General features: G+C 38.6%; 1 protein-coding gene and 1 pseudogene across 4 annotated transcripts in view; one reads left to right on the top strand and one right to left on the bottom strand.

Annotated features, from left to right (window-relative positions):
* Nucleotides 1-13,155, bottom strand: part of SIK3 (SIK family kinase 3) — a 290,388-nt gene that overhangs the window by 109,468 nt on the left and 167,765 nt on the right. The gene's annotated exons all lie outside the window — the stretch shown is intronic.
* On the top strand, nucleotides 8,288-11,582 carry LOC114886532 (annotated as a pseudogene).

Raw genomic sequence — 13,155 nt, 5'->3', positions numbered from 1 at the left:
TTTTTCCTGTAGGACTTAATTCCTTCTATAAGAATTAATTCATTCTCAGTTGAGATGGCTTCTAGAAAAGGAATTTAAATGTCTTTGCAATGAGCCTTGGTGAAAAGCTTTTTCCTTTTAAACTTACTAGAAAATAGAATTGTCATCAGGAAACAGGTTTAATGCAACCCAAAACCACCACAAACTACACAAGCTAGACTATAAGGCTAAACCAGCCAAGCACTAAATGGCCACGATTAAAGATGTACCATACGTACCACGGTCAGGACGTAGGCTGGTCATACTCTTGGGAAGATCCTGACCTTTGCGCTGGAACCAATCAAGGAGTTGGTATTTTAGTTTGTAACAAATATTCAGATCAAGTACTAAGGGGCAAAGACATACATTTGGAAAGAACCCATTACTCCATCCATTTTACATACCATCATAACTGTTTCTGGGAAAATATGCAGCTGTCAAGCCTAAGGAATGACTGAGATGTTAGGATTCTAGCCAACTTCAGACAGGAGGATTCAACATGACCACCAACGATAATGGTCAATCAGCTCTCAATGAATCCCAAAGGAAATACAGTTGACCCTGAACAATGTGGGTTTTAACTGCTAGGGCCCACTTATACATGGATTTTTCTTGATAGTAAACACTACAGTACTACACAGTCCATGGCTGGTTGACTCCACAGATGTGGAGGAATCAGGGATGTGGAGGGCCAACAGTAAGTTTTATGTGGATTAATCCCGGTGTTGTTCAAGAGTCAACTATAGTTTTAAATAAAAGAAAAAGAAAAAAAAAGATTCAACTATTGTTTAAAATATCTAGCCGGTCTTTAGGTGATTTTTATTTTTCTATACTTCTCTGTTTGGGCTGTACTGAACAGGGAAAATAAAATAATTCACGCATGCACAATGTCTGGGGGATAGAGAATTGAGAGCTTACCTGCAGTGACAAAATATACCATGAAACATGCATTATTCTTGGAAGTATTTCTAAGGTGGAACACGGTATATCGCGCATAATTAATAAATGAAAATTTTCTGGTGACGACTTGGAATTCAAGGCGTAGAAGGGACATTTTTAAGGCAAAAAAGAAAATAACTTCTCAGTTCCAGTAATTCCCATCTGGTTAACATTTACCGTCTCAGAAAACAGAAGTCCTAGGAATGTCTCTAACACAATGGGCAACTCCCTCAGCCTAACTGACATTATTGTTGTTGTTATCTTAACATTTACATGGTGCCAACAATACTTTGTATGCTTTACAGAACATTAAATCAACTCCTGGCCTGTAGGTTTACCACTTAAATGAACTGAACAAAAAGATCTTTAAAAAGGGATGGGGGGAGATAGGAGAAGAGGATGGAGTTGATAAAAAACATGAAGGTAAGGTTAGAATTACTTACAATGTATCAGTCCCCGTTCCATTTTCAGGTATTTATTTTGGATTGACCAAATCTCAGAAGTCTAAGAGGGGGATTTAGATTGAGACTGAGGGCTGAATTCTAAGGGAGCTATTTAAAAGGATGCCCTGAAGCCTTTTTTAAAGGAAGAATTTAAAGGAAGGGCAGGAAAGAGGGAAAGGCCCAAAGAAGATTGGAGGGCAAACAGGAGCTTTGAGCAGAGAGGAGGGATTGGGCAGAAAAGCACAGAGAAATGGGGAGGAAAAGGGTAAGAGCTAAATGGTTTAACAAGGAAGTCCTAATAGTTTAAAGTGGCTACCAAAGCAAATGGTATAATGAAACAATACTAATTGTTACAGAAATGTTTTGAAATAAAAGAAAAACAGAACAGCAGTTAGTCCAAGGAGAAATTTAAAGTTATGGTAGGAAATTAAGCTATGAAAGATGAAATTTTCGTGCCAGAGAAGAAAGACTGGACATGTGAGTAAAGAACTTGGCAATGGCCTGGACTGTGAGGTCAGAAGGAAGCAGAAAGCTGAATGGATTTCAAGATGAATTTTCTTAATGAAGTACATGCTACTCCTTCCTAGAGTGCCAGCTCATAGGTAAAAATAACACAGACTCACAGAAGGATTGTGCTCTTCCCACGAACGGTATTTGTCAAGGAGTCTGTGTACTGTTAGGCACATTTAGATGCAGCACCTGGAACACTCAAAGCTTTTTAAATCACCAGCTGGAAAGAGAGCTAATCTCCCCAATGGAGATTTATTACACTGAGTATCTTGCTAACCTTACAATGAATGGTAGTGTTGTTCCCAGTGAACAAAGTCAGCAACAGTTCATATTTTAAATTGTTTTAAATTATATTAATATGCCCCCAAAGCCTAATAACATAGCCTGCAGTAGCAGGAGGTTGATTGAACCAAGGGAACACAATAACAGTTGAAAAACCATTCTAAATTCCTCATCTCTTTGCATCTCCCAATTATTTGGTAATGAAGACTAAGGGAAAATAGGAAGCAATCTCCATTATCAGATAAGCATCTTACCCTCCCTACTTCTGAAACTCTTACCTGTCATGCATCCTTAGATGTCAGTACTGTGAGCTAATTGTGAAGATGTACATCCTCGTCAAGCCAGGCATTTCTAGTCTGAATGGTTATAACACTGGGCTGTCTGTCTTCCCTGCAGCAGCCCAGAGTTAGAGCCAGCTTCCCTGTGCCCATCAGGAACACTGCACCAAGTACCTTCTGAGGGGTTTTCCTAATCCCAGCTGCAAACCATAAGTGCTGGCAGGAAATGCCCCCCTGGGATTCCACCAAAATGGGAATATTTTTGTGTGGTGGCTTCTTGCATTTATTCTGACTTCAATGAGTTCCTTTTATTAAGTAGTCATCACATTTTCAAACCAAACAGATTTCATTTCCATAATGAATGTCTGTGTCTCATGTGAAGTGAACAGTGAAGTTTAACTGACTTAAATCACTCGCCTGGATAGTCTAACTGGAACATTAATTAATTCTCAAATTTCTGATATTTATTTTAACGGCAGGAGGAGGAATGTTGATAAACAACAGTGCCATAGAAAAAAATGTGAAAAACTGTTTCAGCAAAGTATAGCTCATTATTATACGGATTATTGCTATTAGATTGGCCAAAACGTTTGTTCAGTTAGTGAATACGTTGTTCAATTCAGTTCTTGGTGAAAATGACTTTTATTTTTACTTAAAACTGAATGAACTTTTTGGCCAACCCAATACATATCACATGTATGTTAACATTATTATACCCATATTAAATGTAAAAACACAACTACATGAAGTATGTACTTCATATCACAGTTAACATTTAATAAGATTGTTCGTCCTTTCCCTTAGCAGGATTACATGCATCCTAAATTCTGACTTTCTATAATAGTCCTAAATTGACATTACAGTACAAGTCTAGAATTCTACAAAGCTACTAGAAGTACCAGCAAGGATTTTACTTTTAAATAAGCTACCATAATTATGTATTAATTCACTAAAATATTAAGTATAGTTAATAACAGTGAGGGTTTTTAAAAAAATCATTAAAAGCATCCACAATTTAAGCAAAAACCAACCTATTTATTACACTGTCTACTGGGCCCTCTTTTGATCTCATGACAGTATTGTTTTTAAGCAAATGGATATGACTCCTAATTCACTGCCAAAGAGACCCAAAAGAATCTCCAGACATCAGAAATTGTTTCATTTAAGACAGACATATTTGCATAAATATCTTTTTAGGAAAGTAACAGACCATAAGAAACATCATCCAAAAAATCACAAGGAACAAGATTTATGAGATGAGAAATGAAGGGAGAATAGAGAGCGGGGGGAAAAGAAAATAAAATGTTAATTGATAATAACTTCAAACTAAAAGTAATTATCCCTCCCTATTCTTTTTTTAATTTATTTTCTTTTTATTTATTTTATTTTTGGCTGCGTTGTGTCTTCGCTGTGCGGGCTTTCTCTAGTTGCGGTGAGCGGGGGCTACTCTTCGTTGTGGTGCATGGGCTTCTCACTGCAGTGGCTTCTCTTGTGGAGCACAGGCTCTAGGCGCGTGGCTTCAGTAGTTGTGGCACATGGGCTCAGTAACTGTGGCTCACGGGCTCTAGAGCGCAGGCTCAGTAGTTGTGGCACATGGGCTTAGTTGCTCCGCGGCATGTGGGATATTCCTGGGCCAGGGATCGAACCTGTGTCGTGTCTCCTGCATTGGCAGGCAGATTCTTAACCACTATGCCACCAGGGAAGCCCTATCCCTCCCTATTTAAAGATCTCTTTGAATTCTCCTGAGATCTCTGGGTCACAGATTTCTTTAGAGATCATACTTGCATTCTTTGAAACAAAGTCAAAGAAAATTCCAGTAAATCAAATGTACTTTTCTGAGTAGAAGATGGCACAGAATAAAGAGTTCTGGTAGGAAAGACATAAAAACTAACACATACAGTAGCAGAATCTTTTTCCCTCTGAACAAAATCTCATAGAAGCTCTAATACGTAAGATGAGGAATGGGAGAAGCACCTACTCTGGTTAACTCTGGGTAAGAGGTTCAGAGACAGACAAAACTTTTCAGAACCCTAGGGCTCTGGAGAACAATTCAGAAATCACTGGGACAGCAAAAAGAGAACTGGAGTGAGTTGAGATCTAGAAACATTTGTGACCTTGGGCATATCACCTTACCTCTATAGTCCTCAAGGTCCTTATCTACTAAATGAAAGGTGTGACTGTAAGTGACCTGCAGGCAGAGTTATCAAGACAAGGTCTCACCATGCCAATTCCTAAGTAGAACTCTGAGAGACTCTGGTATTGCTTCTTTTACATTTTTATTTTATTTTTTTAAGTTCCAAGGTTCATTCACATAAAATCAATCAGAATCACCAAACAGTTCTCAATCTTGAACAACTAAAATATTTAAGCCATCTAGTTTTACAGTGCTATATAATATAGGACGATATGATAAGCAGAAAGATGTATTTACCACATTTGAGATAACCTCAGTGAGTAAGCTCTTAAGTATTACCTTTCTTACTTAAACAGCAATTAAATACATTGAAGCATAACACCACTGTCTACCTAGGAAAGCCTTGGCATTTTTGCTGCTAATATTTTCTCTATTGGTAAAATCAATATCTCCTACCACTAAGACTAAGAAAACTGATAATCAATAATATTATTAATTTCCATTCCACTTACAGAACAAACAATGGTAGTCTAAATTAAATGGAATGTGATGCAGGCCACAATTAAACTAATTAAGCCATAAATTATAAACAAATTAGGAAGATGTCAATATAGAAACCAAAAATCCAAGTCTAAGAATCTTATCCAAATTTGATAGTTTCCATCTATAAAAAGAATCTTAGAAATGAGAAAATTGAAGTGTCAAGTTAGTTTTATATTTTTTCTTTGTTTTAGACAAGTTAATCCCAACATATTAAACATAATAAAAATAGCTTTAAATTTATTAAGCACTTAATACGTGCCAAGGCAGTTACTTTTTATTATGAAAAATTTCAAATATATATAAAAGTAGACAGTAATACAATTAAATCATCAATCAGCTTCAACGATTTTTAACTCATGGTCAATCTTGTTTCATCTATACCTCTACCAATTTCCTCCAAAATCCCAATTGCCATATCATTTCATTTGTAAATATTTCAGTATGTACCTCTAAAAGGATCCACTCTCTTATCTTAAAACATAACTATGGAACAGTTATCACACTTGAAAAAAATAACAATAATTATAGGCATTAACTCAATCTCCACAACAACCCTGTGAAGTAGGTACTACTATCATTCCCATTTAAAACTGACGCACAAACCAACCAGGTAATTTGCCCAGGTTATACGGTACTAAATAGCAGAGGCAGAATTTGAACCCAAGCATTTGAGCTCTAGAACCTGAACCCTTAACTACACACTATGTTTTGCTGCCTCTCAAAACTAGATTTTACGGTAAGGAGTTCTTAAATATAAACATAGTAAACTGACTAACAAAGGAATGAATGACAGAATCAGAAGTCAGCAAAATTTTGAAACCAGGAACATACATCACAGTACTTCACCTCTCCTCCAACTTCTTTCTTCATCTTCTGCTGGTATGCTCACGAACACCTCTACCTTCCTTCGTTTAACATAATGCCAATTATTACAAGGTTTGTTCTTTTCACTACAACCAGCTCCACCAGGTTAAGCTGATATTTGGGATGTACTCTCTGACTAGCTTTCATCAAAACAGACTCACTGGGTGCAGTCCTACTCAAAATTAAATATTCTCTACAGAAGTCATAAGATGTAGCAGACAGACCCTAAGGTGACCAACCTCCAGTGATTGCACACACCATACATTCATTCATGATTTTGTGTAATCTCTTCTCTCCCCTCCATCAAGCTGGAAGTCCTGATGAAGCAAGTGGCCATGTTTGAGAAGCTCCTAAGAAAAGGAACTGTGGATGGTCTCAAAGAACTGTAGGCCACCTCTCTAGAACCTGTGGGCAGCCTCCAGCCAACAGCCAGCAAAAAGTCAGTCATAAAGCCACAAAAAAATAAACTCTACCAGTAGTCTGAATGGTCTTTGGAGAGGGTTCTTCCCCACTGGGGCCTCCAGATAAGAATGCAACCCACCCAATACCTTGATTACAGCTTTATGAGACCCTGAGCAGAGGGTCTCCTGACCCACAGAAACCGTGAAATAAAAATGTGTGCTGCTCCTACCTTGACTGGGGAGTCGGCAGTGACTCCCATGAGGAAGCGATACTTAACTGAGCTCTGATAGATGAACAGGCGTTAACTGGGGGGAGGAATGGTCAAAGGTCCCAAAATTGGGGTAGCATGGCAAACAAAGACTGAAAGAAAACAAGTGTGCTTAGAACAGGGTAGAGAAGGAAGACCAGACTGAGGAGGGCCTCATAGGCCCTAGGAAAGAAAGTAATTTGGAGGACTTTATCCTGAAAGCTATGATTAAAAAGTTTTAAGCAGTGGGTACCATAACACCTGAATGTCCCAGAGACATCTTTAATTCAACTGTACAAAATCCAATTTCATTATCCCTATTTCTCATTTCCCAATTTCTATTAATGGCACTATCCTTCTTCTAGCTAGGAAATGACAAACAGGCTACATTATTTTACGTTCCTACCAGAAATGCAGGAGAAGGTTCTAATTTCTCCACATCCTCACCAATACTTGTTATTGTCCATCTTTTTTTAATTATAGCCATCCTGAAGGGTACGAAGTGATATTTCATTGTGGTTTTAATTCTCATTTTCCTAATGACTAATAATGTTGAGCATCTTTTTATGTGTTTATTGGGCAGCTGTATACCTTCTGTTCATTTTTTAATTAGGTTGTCTTTTTATTATTGAGTTGTAAGAGTTCTTTATATATTTGCAATACAAATCCCTTATCAGATATATGGTTTGCAAATACTTTCTCTTCATTCTGTGATTTGTCTTTCACTTTTTTGATGGTATTGTGTACAGCACAAAAGTTTCTAATTTTGATGTGCTTCAATTTAACGTTTTTTCTTTTGTCCCTTGTGCTTTTGGTGTCCTACCTAAGAAACCACTGCCTAACTCCAGATCACAAAGATTTACTCCCATGTTTTCTTCTAAGAGTTTTACAGTTTTAGCTCTTACATTTATATCTTTGATCCATTTTCAGCTAATTTTTGTGTATGGTGTAAAGCAGGGGTCCAAGTTCACTCTTTTGCATGTGGATATCCAGTTGTCCCACCATCATTTGTTGAAAAAACTATTCTTTCTCCATTTAATTGTCTTGGCACTCTGTCAAAAGTCAAATGACCACATTTGGCTTTTACTTCTGGACTCCTGAACCTATTCCACTGATCTGTCCTTACATATACTGTCTTGTCTCCTAGTTCTTGATATTCTAGATGTTGATATTCACCTTACTCTCTTAAGGTTGGTGTTAATTACACAAAACAATGGGTTTTGTAAAGTCTCAAGCACCCAACACAGGACCTAGGACCCAGAACCCAGAGCAACTATTTATAATTATTTAGCAACTATTAATTATTAATAGCAACTATTAATGAACCAAACCAAAAAGATTTCTGCTTGTGATTTAGGGAGAACTTTTAAAATTATTTTTAAAAAGGTCAATTGATAAAGCAAATATTAAAAATTGAGATGAAAATAACCTACCAACTTAGCAAAATAACAACAGAGAAATAGAACTAAGAAAGAACTGGAGTAACGGTTACTAGGCAACCACAACAATTACTAAAGGGGACGACTACTCCAAATTTTTATTCCAGTTAATTCATTCATTAACGTAGCTGTGTATGTTAGATCCTAACTACTTCTTTTAAAAAAGAAAGGACTGAGGTGCTTACAAAATCAAATACATAAAAGAAGACAATTAAAAAAAATCAATAAATTCTTTCCTCCTATTTTCTCAAAGCTATAGTGCCCTTGGGAAAGGGCCAAACACTTCTAGATCAGCAGATATGCAAAGGATTCATTAGCATTAAGTCCATTAGTCTACAGGCAACACACACGGGGAAACTTCTAATATATGAAACAAGGACAAACTGTGTTAGACTCTTCAAAGGATAGATATAGGAAGTTCTGGCCCTCACCTCCCCAAATCTCTGCTTTTTAACCAAAAAAGGATAAAGAAAAGTGAGGGTTTCTTTGTCCTCTGGTTCCTCCAAAGTAGGTCAGGTCTGTGTGTAATTATTGGCTTTAGCATTCCTTCAGAAAAGGAAGAGATGTCAATGCATGGAGATTTTTAAAAACAGCACACTCAGGCTAGGGGTAGAGGCAAAAGAGTGCCTCTGCTGCTTACCAAAAAAATAAACTAAGAACAGTCTTTTGTTTTTAAAAATCGTAAGTCAATTTTAAGACAGGTAGGATAAGAGGCCTAATTTCTCATTCTAAGGCTACAACCCCTGAACTTGTTGAACTTGTGGATAAATCCTCCTTGTTTCATCTTCTTCCTAGTCATGCTCCCTACTTAGCAAGGTTGACATGAAGAAACCGTGAAAAATAAATTCAAGATATATTTACCAGAGGATTTTCTATGTAAGAACACCTACCAAAAGATTAATTAAGAACTAGTATTTTGCATGACCAAATCTTTCCTTAGAAAAAAATCACTCTGGGGTTCTTTTTAACAATATGCTCATAGAAATTTTTATTGTGAAATACGTCACATACAAACCACAGTTCCTTATGTGCTTTTCTATTGTAGTCCCTATCTCAAGACAATCACTATGCTAAAACTTATATTATCATTCCTTTGCTTTTCCTTACAATTTTACCCTATATGTATCACCAAACAACATATTAGATTTGCCTGTTTTTATTTTTATTTTTTTATTTTATTTTATTTTTTTTTTGCAGTACGCAGGCCTCCCACTGTTTTGGCCTCTCCCGCTGCAGAGCACAGGCTCCGGACGCACAGGCTCAGCGGCCATGGCTCACGGACCCAGCCTCTCCGCGGCATGTGGGATCTTCCCGGACCGGGGCACGAACCCGCGTCCCCTGCAACGGCAGGCGGACTCTCAACCACTGCGCCACCAGGGAAGCCCCGATTTGCCTGTTTTTAAATTTTATATCAAGAGAATCAGACTGATCATTGTTAACTGCCTTTTTTGATCCTTATAATGTATTTATAATATTCCTCCATGAAGATGCACGCAGTGGTACCTAATTCACAATATTTATGCTAAATAGTCATTCTTTTACAAATATACCATCTTTATTATTGCTTCACAGTTGCTGGACATTTAGGTTGTTTGCATTTTTAGCTATTATGAACAGTATTTTAAATATTCTTATACTTGTCTCCAGGGCCATGAACACAAAAGTTTCACTAGGGTATATATTTAGGAACCAATAAGTAAAGCCAAATTGTTTTCCAAAATGGTCATATCCAACAGTGGGACTGTTCCCACTGTTGCATATCATCACCAACAACTGTTATTTCTCATTTTTCCCAGTCTGGTGAGTGGTGGGGAGCAAAGAGTTCCTCGCTGTTTTAATTTGTATTTCCTTGATTGCTGAAAAGGTTGAGGATCTTTTCATATGTTCACGGACCATTTATTTCAGCCTCTGTGAAATAAACTTGTTCGCGACTTTCCTATTTTCTTTCTTTTTAATTTGAAAAGTTCTTTTATATTCTAGATGAACTTTGTCAGTACATCTTCTCTCAAGTTGTGGCTTATTTTTTCACTCTCTTTATGGTGTCTTTTTTTAAGTAAATTTTTTTTATTGAACTATAACAGATATGCAGAAACATCTCCAAATTATAAGTGTAACCCACATACGAAAAAGCAACTTGGCCCTTTTGGCTCTATGAGCAGCACCATGGCGGTCGCCAAGAACAGGCGCCCTTCTAGGAGGCCTCACTTTTAGTCTAGCGCAAATTACCTAGACTATATGAAGGTGATAAAAGCATATTATAAGTGATTTTTCTCCTACTGTGAAAAAAAAAAAAGAACAAGCGCCTTACAAAAGGCAGCAAAATGGGAGTCAAGAAGAAAGTAGTTGATCCATTTCCTAAGAAAAATTGGTATGACATAAAAGCACCAGTATGGTCACTATAAGAAGTACTGGAAAACCACTAGTTACAAGAACTCAAGGAATGAAAATCACATCTGATGGCTTCAAGGGTAGTATTTTTGAAGTGAGCCTTGCTGATCTGCAGAAGGATGAAGTCACATTTTGAAAAGTCAAGCTAATTACTGAGGATGTTCAAGGCAAAAACTGCCTGACTAATTTCCATGGAATGGATCTTAGCCATGACAAAATGTGCTCCGTGGTCAAAATGGCAGACCATGATTGAAGCTCATGTTGATGTCAAGACTACCAGTGGTTACTTGCTTTGTCTATTCTGTGTTGGTTTTACTTAAAAACACAACACTCTGATGCAGAAAACCTCTCAGACTGAGCATCAACAGGTCCACCAAACTTGGAAGATGATGGTAGTAATCATGAACTGAGAGGTGCAGACAAATGACTTGGAAAAGTGGTCAATAAATTGATTCCAGACAGCATTGGAAAAGACAGAAAAGGCTTGCCAATCTATTTATCCACTCCATGATGTCTTTGTGAGAAAAGTAAAAATGCTGAAGAAGTCTAAGTTTGAACTGGGACTAAGTTTGAGCTTCATGGTGAAGGTGGTAGTTCTGGAAAAGCCACTGGGGATGAGACAAATGCTAAAGTTGAACGGTCTGGTGGAAATGAGCCACCAATCCAAGAATATGTTTAAGATTCAGAGACAAAATCCGATTTGTGGGGAAAGAAAGCAATTTTGGGTTCTCAATAATTTTTAAGAGTGTAAGAAGTCCTAATATCAAAAAGTTTGATAACTGCTAAATCAGACATATGTGGTATCTTATTCTCCGTGCCACTAAACCTCATATGTCCCATCTCTTCTTTCTCTGTACTAAATTTCAGAAATTTTCTTCAGATCTATCTTCCACTTCACTCTTGAATTCTATCCAATCTATATCATCTTTCCATTGTGTTTTGTCATTTTTTTCTTTAAATTTATTTATTTATTTATTTTTGGCTGCGTTGGGTCTTTGTTGCCACACGCGGGCTCCTCTAGTTGCAGCGAGCGGAGGTTGCTCTTTGCTGCAGTGCGCAGGCTTCTCATTGCGATGGCTTCTCTTGTTGCGGAGCACGGGCAATAGGCACGCGGGCTTCAGTAGTTGTGGCACGTGGGCTCAGCAGTTGTGGCTTGCAGGCTCTAGAGCGCAGGCTCAGTAGTTGTGGCGCACAGGCTTCGCTGTTCCACGGCATGTGGGATCTTCCCAGACCAGGGATCGAACCTGTGTCCCCTGCATTGGCAGGCAGATTCTTAATCACTGCGCCACCAGGGAAGCCCCCGTCATTTGTTTATTATTTCTAGAAGTTCTGCTAAGACTGAGCTCTTCTTTCACACCTTCCTCAACAATTTTGAGTCTCTTCACCATACCGTAATTTTAATCCCCTCTTTTATTTCTTTAAACATCTATAGTCTTTACAAGACTAATGATTACCGCTGATGTTTTAGTTATCTAACACTATGTAACAAACCTCCCCAGAACTTTGTGCATTCAAACAACAGCAATCACTTATTTTGCTCACAAATTTGCAATCTGCCCAGGGCTCAGAAAGGACAGCTTGTTTCTGTTCCATGTGGCACCACCTAGGGCTGCTTGACAGGAAGTTGGAGGATCCAGTTTCCAGAGGCTTCTCACAAGGCTGGTAAATTAGCACCGGCTGGCAGCTGGCAGCTTAGGCCTCAGTTCATCTCCACATGTGTCTCTCCATGGACTGCATGGGCTTTTTCACAGCATGGTGATGGGTTCCAATAATGAGCATCCCAAGAGGGCAAGGAAGGTGTGTGGCATTTCTATGACTCAGCCTCAGAATTCACATAATATCACTTCCGTGTTGACTGACTTTTGGTCAAAGCAGTCAGAAAGCCCTGGCTAGGTTCAGTGGAATGAGACAGACTCTACTTTTTTTTTTTTTTTTTTTTTTTTTGCGGTACGCGGGCCTCTCACTGTTGTGGCCTCTCCCTTTGCGGAGCACAGGCTCCGGACGCGCAGGCTCAGCGGCCATGGCTCACGGGCCCAGCCACTCCGCGGCATGTGGGATCTTCCCGGACGGGGGCACAAACCCGTGTCCCCTGCATCGGCAGGCGGACTCTCAACCACTGCGCCACCAGGGAAGCCCCAGACTCTACTTCTTGATAGCAGAATAGCAAGGTTCTAGAAGGGCACATGGGTTGGGAAATACTGCGGCAGCCATCTTTGGAAAATATGATCTGCTACAGCTGCTTGTCTTCTTGTGCAAGCTCACATCTCTTGCAACTTTATCCATAAAAATTTTTGAGGTCTGTCCACAGACATTTAAATTTGATTCTCCCAGACTCTGGGAATCACAACCAACTAGGACTACTAACAACAAAGTTAGCAGCTGAGAGATTTTCAGGCCTTACAGGTAGTGCAAAATCCTGGCTGCAAATCCATGTGAGGGCAAGCTTCTGTTTAGGCAGTTTCTTGGGAGACTTTTTCCCCTTCTCCATTCAGATCCAAGGCATTAATATGCAAGTCTCTGTATGCAGGGAATTTTTTCTCCTACTCATCCACTGAGAAGTCACCTTTCTAGGATCCCAGTTTTATATAGGGCAGTTTCTAATATGACCTCCCACTCTGCTTGGACACTATTTTCTTCTCTTGTCCCTCCTCCCTTTGGCTCTAAAGCC

This window comes from Monodon monoceros, unplaced genomic scaffold (assembly GCF_005190385.1).
Source record: "Monodon monoceros isolate NGI ecotype Baffin Bay Population unplaced genomic scaffold, NGI_Narwhal_1 Super_Scaffold_7, whole genome shotgun sequence".
In the NCBI taxonomy this organism is placed as follows: domain Eukaryota; kingdom Metazoa; phylum Chordata; class Mammalia; order Artiodactyla; family Monodontidae; genus Monodon; species Monodon monoceros.
The sequence above is the reverse complement of the archived record's forward strand: the minus strand, read 5'-3'. Positions and strand labels throughout refer to the sequence as shown.